This window comes from Rhinopithecus roxellana, chromosome 7 (assembly GCF_007565055.1).
Source record: "Rhinopithecus roxellana isolate Shanxi Qingling chromosome 7, ASM756505v1, whole genome shotgun sequence".
NCBI classification, from domain to species: domain Eukaryota; kingdom Metazoa; phylum Chordata; class Mammalia; order Primates; family Cercopithecidae; genus Rhinopithecus; species Rhinopithecus roxellana.
The window spans coordinates 85893196-85906188 of NC_044555.1; positions in this window are offsets into that span (position 1 = coordinate 85893196).

The following is a 12993-nucleotide window of genomic DNA, read 5'->3' on the forward strand; positions in this document are numbered from 1 at the left end:
CTTTACTTCACATTCGGGTCCTTCCCTCTCTCATTCACCACCCTCAGGCACAGGAAACTCTACCCTTCCGAAGCCCTCTCTCACCAACCCTCCCTTTCCAATCCATCCATCAGGATACAAGCTTAAGGGCAGAGCTATGTCCCATGTCTTCTTGTAGCCCCCAAAGGGCCCAGCACGGTGTTTTGTGCACAGTAAGCACTCAAGAAATGTCAAGTTCATGAAGGGAAGCAGTAACATATACTCAGCACCTCAGTTTTTGTTCTGTTTTGGCCTCCAGGAGATTGGAGGATCCCACTCACGTTGAGGGTGGATCTTCCCCCACCTAGTCCACTCAGACTCACACACCAATTTCCTCTGGAAACACCCTCACAGACACACTCAAAAATAATGCTTTACCAGTTCTCTAGGTATTCCCCAATCCAGTCAAGTTGACACTAAAAATTAACCATTACACTGGATAAATATAATATGGCATTATACATCCATACAATGAAATACTGTTCAGCCATAAAAAAGGAACAAAGGGGATGGGAGACATTGTGAAAGACTACTAATGGGTTCAAGATTTCTTTTGGGAGTGATGAAAATGTGATGGTATTTTAGGCAGTGGTGACAGTTTCATAACATTGTGAATGTACAAAATGCCACTAGATTACACTTCAAAATGATTAATGTTATTGCTAGTAAATTATATTGCAATAAAAAATGTGTAGTGCTCCCCCACCACCCTGAAAAAAAGCAAAATACCAAAAGCCACATCAGGGAGTGTTCCACAACTAGGCTCAAAATCCAGAGCCTAGTTGATCCTATATGTGGCTTTCTCCCAAATCTCCTAGGTTAACTGTTTTTCCTTTCCATCCCAAATATCCAGATGATATATCCGGTTCCAAAGGCAAATGTATGTGGCACATTTGAGTATGTAAAAATCAGATATATTTCTATAAAGTGTCTTTGTCACCCAATCCCAACAGCTTTGTTATTAATTATAGTTTGTAAAACTGGGGAGCCAAAATAAATGTTGGCAAGTTGGAAGAAAAATGAGTGTTTATTTTTAAAAGTGGATGAAAAAAAACCACCAATAAATGATAAATGTGTTGTGATAAACAGTTGCTGTGATGGTTACATGAAATGTGTGGGAAGAACTTCCCATATAATAAATGCTCATTAAATGGTGCTGGCCATTATTTTTAGGGGGTTCTTTTCTTTTCTTTTTTTTTGAGACGGAGTCCGCTCTGTCGCCCAGGCTGGAGTGCACTGACACGATCTCGGCTCACTGCAAGCTCTGTCTCCCGGGTTCAGGCCATTCTCCTGCCTCAGCCTCCCAAGTAGCTGGGACTACAGGCGCCCGCCACCACGCCCAGCTAATTTTTTGTATTTTTAGTAGAGATAGGGTTATTTTCTAGATTAAAGAAATGGGCCGGGTGCAGTGGCTCACACCTGTAATCCCAGCACTTTGAGAGGCCGGGGCAGGCAGATCACCTGAGGTTGGGAGTTCGAGACCAATCTGACCAACATGGAGAAATCCCATCTCTACTAAAAATAGAAAAATTAGCTGGGGCCACGCGCGGTGGCTCAAGCCTGTAATCCCAGCACTTTGGGAGGCCGAGACTGGCGGATCACGAGGTCAGGAGATCGAGACCATCCTAGCTAACACGGTGAAACCCCGTCTCTACTAGAAAATACAAGAAACTAGCGGGGCGAGGTGGCGGGCGCCTGTAGTCCCAGCTACTCGGGAGGCTGAGGCAGGAGAATGGCGTAAACCTGGGAGGCGGAGCTTGCAGTGAGCTGAGATCCGGCCACTGCACTCCAGTCTGGGCGACAGAGCGAGACTCCGTCTCAAAAAAAAAAGAAAAAAGAAAAATTAGCTGGGTGTGGTGGTGCATGCCTGTAATCCCAGCTACTCGGGAGACTGAGGCAGGAGAATCACTTGAATCTGGGAGGCGGAGGTTGTGGTGAGCCGAGACTGCGCCATTGCACTCCAGACTGGGCAACAAGAGTGAAACTCCGTCTCAAAAAAAAAAAAGAAATGGAGACTTCAAAACATCAAGTGACCCACCCATCCAATGTGCTATTAAGTGGGAGGAGTCTAATTATCTCTCTGACTTTTAATCTGGTGATTTCTTCTGGACTCTGCTGCTCTCCTGGGAGAGGGGAGGTGGGGTCAGATTCAGATCAGTGAAACGGCAGGAGTTGGAAATTCTAGGCAAGGGTAATGATTTATGCAAAAATATGCTAGAAAATAATAAAGCCTGAAATCCAATTGAACTTCTCAATCTTGCAAGTGGGAACTGAAAATCAGCTGACAGAATCTAGAACCTTTTTCATCATTGCAGGAGGATATATTGTTTTTGTTCAGAAAACATCACATACTTCCGCCTCATATTTTTCATTTAAAACCTCAAAACCAATTACAATCCCAGAAGGTCACTAAACTTTCCATTTACATTTGTTTCAGTGTAGGGCTAAATCTCAATTCTCTCCATAACTCAGGATGACTACTTTAATGCAACGGACTTTTGATGAAAACCAACAGTAAAATTGTGTAGCAACCTAATTTTTCTTCAAAATGAAATTCATAACCATTTAAAAAGGCACTCTGAGAACATCAACAAAACAACCCTTAACAGTGTTAAAATGAGGCTGGGTGTGGTAGCTTACTCCTGTAATCCCAGCATTTTGGGAGGCTGAGACAGGTGGATCACCTGAGGTCAGGAGTTCGAGACCAGCCTGGCCAACATGTTGAAACCCCATCTCCACAAAAAATACAAAAAATTAGCTGGGCATGATGGCATGTGCTTGTAGTCCCTGCTACTCAGGAGGCTGAGGCAGAAGAATCACTTGAACCTGAGAGGTGGAGGTTGCAGTGAGCCAAGATCGTGCCACTGTACTCCAGCCTGGGTGACAGAGTGAGACGCCATCTCAAAACAAACAAACAAACAAACAAAAACAGTGTTAAAATGAAGGCTTAATCATACCAGCATACAATGTGCAAAAAAGAAAACCCTAAAAAGTCAATTTAATGTATGATTGGCACTTTCAAAATCCCAAATCATGAAATTTCAGGTGGAACAGCTCTGAGGCCCCATTCAACTAGAGATGAGACTGCTCCATCTCTCTCTCCACCAGAAAGAGAACTCTGTCTTTATGTTCTTGGCTTTCTCCATTCTACCCATCCAGTATGAATCAGTTATTGGGCTTTCATTATACAGATGGCGAACGTATGTGGACAGATTTCCAGGATTGTAAGAAATGAATCAGTTTTCATCAATCGATACTGGAAAGGGGAAAAATACGCTGCATGGGGGTGGGGGATGGGGGGAATAAAAGACAGAAGGAAGTGAAAGAGAGATGAGGGACTAGGAAGCCATGAGCCATGTTGGGCTGCTTCTGGGGAGAGTTCTGACTAGGAACTGAGTGAGGGAAGGGTTTTGTGTGACTTTTGGAAGGTACAGTGTGTGGGTGTATCAGTGTGTGTGCACACAAATAATACTGGGAGCCAGAGGACTAGGCAAAAAGCTGCACGTTAGGAATTCATCTTTTGACACTTTTCTAGTCTCCAGAAAATGTATAAATTGCTTTTAATCCCTTTCGACTACTGAATTCTATTTCTTCGGCTATTACATGAAGTTCTGGTATTTATTTGGAATATTTATTTTGGAAACAAATACCTAGGCAGGAACTAAGCTCAGGGTAATCATACGATTACAAAGACCTATCAGTGGCCATTTATTCCATTTTCTATCTCCGACAAGAGCAGAACCAGGTGGTTTCAACTTAAATTTGCCTCTCAGGAAGATGCCATTTCTTGCAATAGCTTAATAACTCTTCTGAGCATTTTTTTTTTTGGCGGGGGGAGGGTTCTAATCCAATGATTCTCAAGCTTTTGTGTGCATCATAATCCATTAGAGGGCTTATTAAAAACTGATCGCTGGGCTCTACCCCTGGAATTTTTGAGTTAGTAGGTCTAGGGTGGGGCCTGAGAATTTGTATTTCTAATAAATTCCCAGATGATGCTGATGCTGCTAGTCTAGGGATCACACTCTGATAATGAGTGATCTAATCCATTTCCTACCTGCTATAATTTTCTGAACTGGCTTAAATTTTCTCTTAAATGGTGATAAAAACTCACTATTATCACCCAATTCATTCCTTGCGACGTGCCCCTTTCAAAGATGTCATGATTTATACTTTTGAATGAGGCAAGCCTAGCATTTAAGTTCAGTAACTACTGACTACTAGGATGAAGGTATAGACATCCAAAAAGTATAGGCATTTTAAAAAAATAATGTATACAGGCCAGGCACAGTGGCTCACACCTGTAATCCCAGCACTTTGGGAGGCCGAGGCAGGTGGATCACCTGAGGTCAGGAGTTCGAGACCAGCCTGGCCAACATGGCAAACCCCATCTCTTTGTAAAAATACAAAAAATTAGGCGTGGTGGCGTGCACTGTAATCCCAGTTACTTGGGAGGCTGAGGCAGGAGAATCTCTTGAACCCAGGAGGCGGAGGTTACAGTGAGCCAAGATCACGCCACTGCACTCTAGCCTGGGTTACAAGAGCAAAACTTAGTCTCAAAAAAAAAAAAAAAATTGTATACAGACGCCAAAAAGTCCTTGAAAAGAAAGAAATGGAGAAATAGGGAACTACTTTAAGACTATACACAAATCTACGCCATTAATAGATTTTTATAAAATATGCCCACTAAATTCCCACAGTTTCCTTTTAAAACAGCTAATTGAATTACATTTTCCAGAAAAATGCAGACATGTAAGATTATTACTAAACAATTCAAATGATTCCTAAATGATTTTCTTAAATCACAATTGCACAGCTAAGAGAAGAGCCATTTTCCCTACCAAATGTAGAACTGGGTGAAGCCCAAACAATACAAAGTGCATAGCACTTTGATGTCAAGGTCAAATAATAATAATGAGAATGAATCCCCCCTACCCCCCACTCCAAAACCTGGCATGTAACCATCACCTGGCATGTAACCTGGCATGTAACCTGGCATGTAACTTGGTTGCCCCCTATCCCCCACTCCAAAATCTGGCATGTAACCAAAACCTGGCATGTAACCATCATCACCATTCGGCCACAAAATCCTCTACACAAGTTATTGGAAGAAGATACAGTAGGAGTACTAGCTGGGCTCAGTGGCTCACGCCTGTAATCCCAGAACTTTGGGAGGCCGAGGTGGGAGGATCACCTGAGGTCAGCAGTTTTGAGACCAGCCTGGCCAACATGGCAAAACCCCGTCTCTACTAAAAATATAAAAATTAGCCAGGTGTGGTGGCACACACCTGTAGTCCCAGCTACTTGAGAGAGGCTGAGGCATGAGAATTGCTTGAACCCGGGAGGTGGAGGTTGCCATGAGCCAAAGTTGCGCCACTGCACCCCACCCTGGGCATCAGAATAACACTCTGTCAAAAAACAAAACAAAACAAACAAAAACAAACAAACAAACAGGAAAGTTCTGCAGTAACTGCTCTAAGCTTCCTCTTCTATAAAATGGAGGTAAGAGTAGAACCTATCTTAGAGCGACGATTAAATGAGATATAGGCACTGCTTAACTGTATCCAGCACACAATAGGAGCTCAACAAATCCAGCTATTCTAATACACATGTTCCTATTTATTGCTCTCCACCTTCCACTATGGAGGTCCTCTGCACACACACCTGGAAACCTCAACCAGGCTACCTTTCCTAATGGGGGTGATAAGACAGAGTGCATTACAACACTGCCAGTGTAAAACTAGGGTGAGCATTCTTTTCCAACAAAAATTATACTAGAAACGTGTATATGTCCTCTTGATTTCTCACCTTCTGCAAACAGTATATCAGTTACCAATCACTGTTTGTTTGCTTGTTTTTGTCTATACATGTAGACACACGCCCTTTATAGTAGAAATGAGAGATCCTGTCTTCAGCAAGGTAAGTAATTTTTTATTTAAAAAGTGCATAGAGATGACATCTCACAAACACTAATTATGAAGGTGGTATATGATGATGCTATTCTTCTATATTCATATACATGTACTCAGCCACCCCAGGAACTCCTGTGCCAGTAACTCAATCTAGTAAATAAGCTCCCCAGAACCAAAAGACAACATGCCAAGTTATAAAATTCAACTGTGCCTGGTTTTGAGGACTGTACACATATTTGTGGACTAGACTATCTTTTTCTAAAAACACGAGTTCCTAAGCACCTACTTCTGGCCAGGCATTATGCTCTACAAATATTACTTAATGCTCACAATAATCCTAGGAGGTGGGAAGCACCCCCATTTTATAGATGAGGAAATTGAGACTCAAGAGAGATTAAGAAATCTGTCCGAAGTCACACAGCTATTAAGTAGCAAAGCATGAATTTGAGGCCAATCTGGTTGACTCTCAATAATGAGAGAGCCTAAAGGGAAGGAGCACTGACCTAGGGATCTAGATATCTAGAAAATGGTAGCTATTCCTACTGGGAAGCACGAAGGATGATGCTAAGAAAGAGGAGTGGGCTCTGCCTAGCTCAGTCAAATCCCTGCTCAGCACACACTAAGTGTGACTTCTGGGGAAGCTTCTTAGCCTCACTCTTCTCATCTGTTTAACAGTGCCTGTGTCAAAGAGTAATGTGGAGCTTAAAGAACAATATATGCAAAGCTCTTAGCACATATTAAATGCCTAATAAATATTAGCTAACAGTATTATTATTATTATTACTGGTTTAGATATGGCCCTTAAATGAGATATGTCCTGAGTATCCAGAAAGCATGAGTGTTCCTTCATCTCATTACCTGACCACCACCATGTCTACTACCACAGTCTAGAACCAGTCCCTGACCCTCCCTGATCTTTAATCCTTGCTTTCATATCAGCAATGTCTTCAGCTTGCCCCAAGCCTCCAGTGGGGGACCCATCAGATAGGCTGGCCCCCAAAAGTGTACATATTTGCCAAAACTCATCAAACAGTAGACTTAAAATTTGTGTATTGCAGTGTATGTAATTTATATCTATTTTAAAAGCTGTAACAACTACAGCAACAAACAGAAAAGGCAAAATTCAGTCCTGACCACCTGCCATACGTTATTAGTGCCCAAAGCTATGAAGATAAACCCGGGAACTCCCAGGTAACCACATCCTCACTGTGGCCCTGTGAAGAAGTTGGGTGTACTTGGACTCCAAGGGCAACATGGGAAATAGGAGGTATGCCCCATGCCAGGGCCAGCATGGGAACTGAAGTCACCTGCAAAGGCCCAGGGAGTGGCTGAAGTCAGGGCTCTGAAAGAGCATGGCAAAAAGCCCTAACCTTGCTGGTTACCAGAAGATAAGGAAATCTAAGAAGCTGGTTCCTTGGTCCTGAACTCTTCCTTGACAGCTGTTATCTTCCAGGGTACCTGTTAACCTGACTTTCTCATACCTTTAACTGTCTCCAGTCTACATCAGATCCCAGTTACAAATGTCCCAAAGGCCTGGTTCTTTCTACAGCTACCAGTAAAACTGCCTCCATTGGATTCTCTCCCCATTCATAGATAAAGCTCAGCTCCTCGGCCCTGAGAGTTTCTTCTTGGCTCCATCCATGTGGCCTGCCCAACTGTATCCCAGTCAAGAGACTGGGTAAATTCCTTAACATCTCAGAGGCTTAAATTCCTCTTCTGTAAAATAGGAACATTACTACCTACATCCCAAGGTTATGGGGTAGAGGCAAGACCTTGTGAAAATGCTTGGCATGCAGGAGTATTCACAGTTGGCTCCTTTCCCCTGATAGAAGAGAACACAGATAAAACAAGTTGGGGCAGATGATCACTAGGCCCCAAATCCTGGAATCATTTCAGTCTTCCCAAGAACCCCATAAAACTCCTCCAGGAAACCCCCCACAACTTCCTAAGGGGTCGCAGTTTTCATTGTAAGGCTTTCTCTACCAAGCTGATAGTTTGCTTAGAAGCTAAGATGAGCAAACTCAAAAGGTAGCGAAGGAAGACATAGGCTAGAAAAATTAAACTCAACTGATTATCTACTGAGCACCATGACATGAAAAGCTTAGCTCCCACCCTGGATCCTCATCTGGGAGGCAGGAATTACCTAGCTTCCTATGTTTCTACAATTATGTGTAATTTCAAAATAAGCCAATATGCACAGCATACTCTATTCACAGCATGATTTGCTAGTTAAAAGAAACCTATACAGCTAAGCTCAGGGCTCCCTAAGGTAATATGGGTGACTCTATGCTGAGGTCTGTCCTCCCAGCCTTCTTCCCTGTGTGGTGGTTGCAAGATCATGTCTCCTCTACCTTCACGCTCTCCTTTCTGTGTAATTCTGGTCATCACAGTTTTTTGTACATGCCTGTTCTTCAACAACAAGAATGTGGATTCTGCCCATCCTATACAAGGTGATCCCAAAAAACCAACAAGCAAATGGGGCTTGAATGAGATAAGGGAGTAAACATGGACAGGGCAGCAAGGGTAGAGTTTTCTACCATAGACAGGGTGAGTAGGTCTGGGCATCTGAACTTGGCCTCAGGTCCTTTAGAGATAGAGAGGCTCTGACACACAGGGCTTTTGCGTGAGCTTCTGGAGTCTCACCTGATACAGGGGTCCAATCATGCAGACAAAATAACCCTTGAAGAGCACCCCCACATCCCTCAGCAAGTACAGAGAGGGCAGCTGAGTACAGTGCCTGGGAGCAGGGGCTCCAGAGCCAGGTAGCCTAGGTTCTAATCCCATGGAGATCATGCCCACTCACTGGATCACTAGGAGCATTAATTGAGAGGGAAAGGGTGCAAACAGGGGGAAGGAAAGAGGGAACTGCTCAGTACACTATGTGCTACACAAGCACTGCTCAATAAATGTCTGGCATCATTATTCCTCAGCCTAACCCAGCCAGTATTTTCCTGTAATGGTGGGGCAGAGGCTGGCTGTCAGGTTACACATAAGGAGAAGTGGTTGCTCAATGAGGGTTGTGTCATGTGAAAATAAAAGCTCCCAACTCACCAATCCAAGACAAGACTCAGAAAGGCCTTGAGCTTCTGGAAAGAGGGCCAAGACACGGGGATAAATTACTTATTTGCTTTTTCTCAGCAACAAAGCACAAGAAACATACAAATATCTCTTTTAAACTGTGGACAGAACCCAGCAGGTAACGACTGATAAAGAGAAATTACCTGTGGAATTTCCAGTATTAGCAATGTCATTTGATTTCTATTCATGGTGATGTGTATGTGTGTTTAATAACATGAAAGTAAAAGATGTAAAAGAGTCTCATCCTTCCTATAGGAGATAGTCAAAAAGAATGAAAGAAGGGATAGATGGAAGGAAGGAAGGAAGGGAGGGAGGGAGGGAGGGAGGGAGGGAGGGAGGGAGGGAGGGAAGGAAGGAAGGAAGGAAGGAAGGAAGGAAGGAAGGAAGGAAGGAAGGAAGGAAGGAAGGAAGGAAGGAAGGAAGGAAGGAAGGAGAAGGAAGGAGGGAAGAAGGAAAAGGAAGGAAAAGAAAGAAAAGAAAGAAAGATCCCAAAGGCTCACCAGAAACCTTTCCAGTCAATCTCCATGGCACTCCTCGCCCAGATGCCCATAAGGTCCCAAGTCCCTACCACAGGACAAGCTGCGCTCTTGAGTATGAGTAAGCCAACTGCAAGCTCTTTGTCTCAAGCTGATTATTTTGTCCTCATTCCTTGTTTCTGTTTCTGCACAATGACATGTATGTGGTTGTTTGGGGTCCCTCCATCCTCACTGTTACAGGGTTAACAGGATTCTTCAGAACCTTTCCCTGAGGACAGCCCCTTCTTCCTGGGATGACAACTCTTCCTTGGCCATCTCACTGGGCATCAGATCTGATTTTTTTTTTTTTTTTTTTTTTTGAGACAGTCTCACTCAGTTGCCTAGGCTGGAATGCAGTGGCACAATCCTAGCTCACTGTAACCTCTGCCTCCTGGGATCAAGGGATTCTTGCACCTCAGCCTCCTGAGTAGCTGGGATTACAGGTGTGCGCCACCACGCTCAGTTTTTTGTATATTTAGTAGAGACGAAGTTACACCACGTTGTCCAGGCTGGTCTCGAACTTCTGACCTTAGGTGATCGGCCCACCTCAAAGTCCCAAAGTACCGGGATTACAGGCATAACCCACCGTGCCCGGCCCAGATCTGAACTTTAATGACTGCTGAGTACAAACTATCCAATGTGAACTCCTTGCTCTCCTAGCCCTGCTATTCCAACTCAGCTCATGGCAATTCCAGCCCACAGAAGAGATGGTCCCAGTTATGCCACTGAGTCCAGAGGCCACTGACAAGGCTACTGAAGGGCAATGCAAGTCATTAGGGCAGTGCTTAGGCCTGCTCCTACCACCAGTTGGCTTCTGTTTCAAGAGGATTCCTTAGTTTTAAAACAAAATACAAAGGAGAAATAAAGAGGCTAGGGAAAAAAAAAAATCACTCTTTTGGCCTGAGAGCGGTGGCTCATGCCTGTATTCCCAGTGCTTAGGAAGAAAGTGGGAGGATTGTTTGAGGCCAGGAGTTCAAGACCAGACTGGGCAACATACCAAGACCCTGTCTCTACAAAAAAATTTTAAAAATTAGAGAGTAAAACTATTGGTATTACAACAATTGGGAGACATGTTAAGAATGATTTTGAAAGTTAGAACCCCTGTTCCATTTCCATTTGTCTCTGAAAAACATGCCCAGCAGAGTTACCCCCATCCTAAGCTTACAGATCTGTGCGTCTGGTATCCTCAGCCCAGCCACAACATAATTCTTAAACAAGGACAATCTTCAAGGGCACTTTGAGGCCTTGAGGAAACAGCTTCCGGGCACAAATAGATTATTATTTTTTTACTTTTTTTGAGACAGAGTCTCGCACTGTTGTCTGGGCTGGAGTGCAATGGCGCGATCTCGGCTCACTGCAACCTCCGCCTCCCGGGTTCACGCCATTATCCTGCCTCAGCCTCCCAAGTAGCTGGGATTACAGGTGCACACCACCACACCCAGCTAATTTTTTGTATTTTTAGTAGAGACGGGGTTTCACTATATTGACCAGACTGGTCTTGAACTCCTGACCTTGTGATCTGCCCGCCTCAGTCTCCCAAAGTGCTGGGATTACAGGCATGAGCCACTGCGCCCGACCACAAATAGATTATTTTTAAACCACAAAAGCAGAGTACAATGTGTACCACCATTCAACATTGTCCAGGGCAGTCTGGTTGGCCTTTTAAACAGCCTCAGTTATCTCTAGCTTGTCAATTAAATTTACCTCTATCTCACCCACCTCCAGCCTCTAACTGCATCCCTGCTAAAACCCTCTCTGGAAAACAAAAGAACCATGAATCTTCAAGTTCAATTTATTACTGCCAGTAGTTAAAAGTTTATTTTGAAAATAATAAAACTACAGATTATGATACAAAAGAAAAGGTAAACCATGGAACTGAATATTTGGTTCTGGGAAAGATTTGTGAAAAGTAAAACAACGAGGCCTTCAGGGGAGAATTCCCAAGATTTATGGACATGTACAAGCTTTTCTTTTGGCTGCTCCACAGAAAAGGCCACTGCCATTCCAAAATAACACATAGGAAAAGTGCTTTTCCCATATGCACTACAGGTATGCCTGCGTATGGATGGTACCTAGGCTGTTGTGGCTGTCATTATTTCTTCCCCTTTCATTTCAGGAAGATAAAAATAAATGACGTATGCATTTTCAAATCCTGTGTGTTGCCATTCACCCGCAAAAACGATCATCAAAGAACAGCGAGATGCTGTTTCTATTTAAGCATGCTAGCACAGCACAGCAATCGGGTTTTGGATTTACATTATTTTAAGTTAGCCAAACTGTCATACTTAAAGGTCAATACATACATTTCTATTATAGCTGACTGAAAACTAGTGCTTCAGATGACCACTGCCTTTAAAAATAGCAAGCTACACAATCCTTACACTCTAATACTGTGGTTCTCAACCAGGGGAGATTGTGTACCCCGGTGCTTGGCAAAGTCTGGAGATATTTTGAGATTCCAAAATATCTCCAGGGGAGGTGCTACTGGCATCTAGTGGGTACAGGTCAGGGATGCTGCTAAACATTCTACAGTGCACAGGACAACCCTCAGCCTCAAACAAGAATCATCCAGCCCTTGGCTCATGCCTGTAATCCCCACACTTTGGGAGGCCGAGACGGGTGGACCACTTGAGGTCAGAGGTACGAGACCAGCCTGGCCAACATGGTGAAACTCTGTCTCTACTAAAAATACAAATATTAGCCAGGTGTGGTAACACGCGCCTGTAATCCCAGCTACTTGGGAGTATGAGGCAGGAGAATCACTTGAACCCGGGAGGCAGAGGTTACAATGAGCTGAGACCGCGTTGCTGCACCCCAGCCTGGGCAACAGGGCGAGAGTCACAAAAAAAAAAAAAAAAAAAAAAAAAAAAGGCCTGTAATCCCAGCACTTTGGAAGGCCGAGACGGGCAGATCATGAGGTCAGGAGATCGAGACTATCCTGGCTAACCCGGTGAAACCTCATCTCTACTAAAAAATACAAAAAACTAGCCGGGCGAGGTGGCGGGCGCCTGTAGTCCCCGCTACTCGGGAGGCTGAGGCAGGAGAATGGCGTAAACCCGGGAGGCGGAGCTTGCAGTGAGCTGAGATCTGGCCACTGCACTCCAGCCTGGGCGACAGAGCAAGACTCCGTCTCAAAAATAAAAAAAGAAAAGAAAAGAAAAGAAAAAGAATCATCCAGCCCCAAAAGTCAGTAGTGCCAAGGGTAAGGAAGCCTGCTGTAGTAAGCTACACTGCATGTGACAAATAGAAAAACCTTCACCTTTCATGCCACATCAATATACGGTAGTGTATACACCTTTCATGCCACATCAATATACGGTAGTAATATAAAACGTCAGAAAATGGTAAAGAAAATAAACACAATTCACATTTGGGTGGCTTTGTTAAAAATGATAGCAATTTGGAGCAATAATAAAATAATTCTTCAGACAAAGAGAATTAGTAAACTTCTGATAGGTGTTTGACAGCATCAA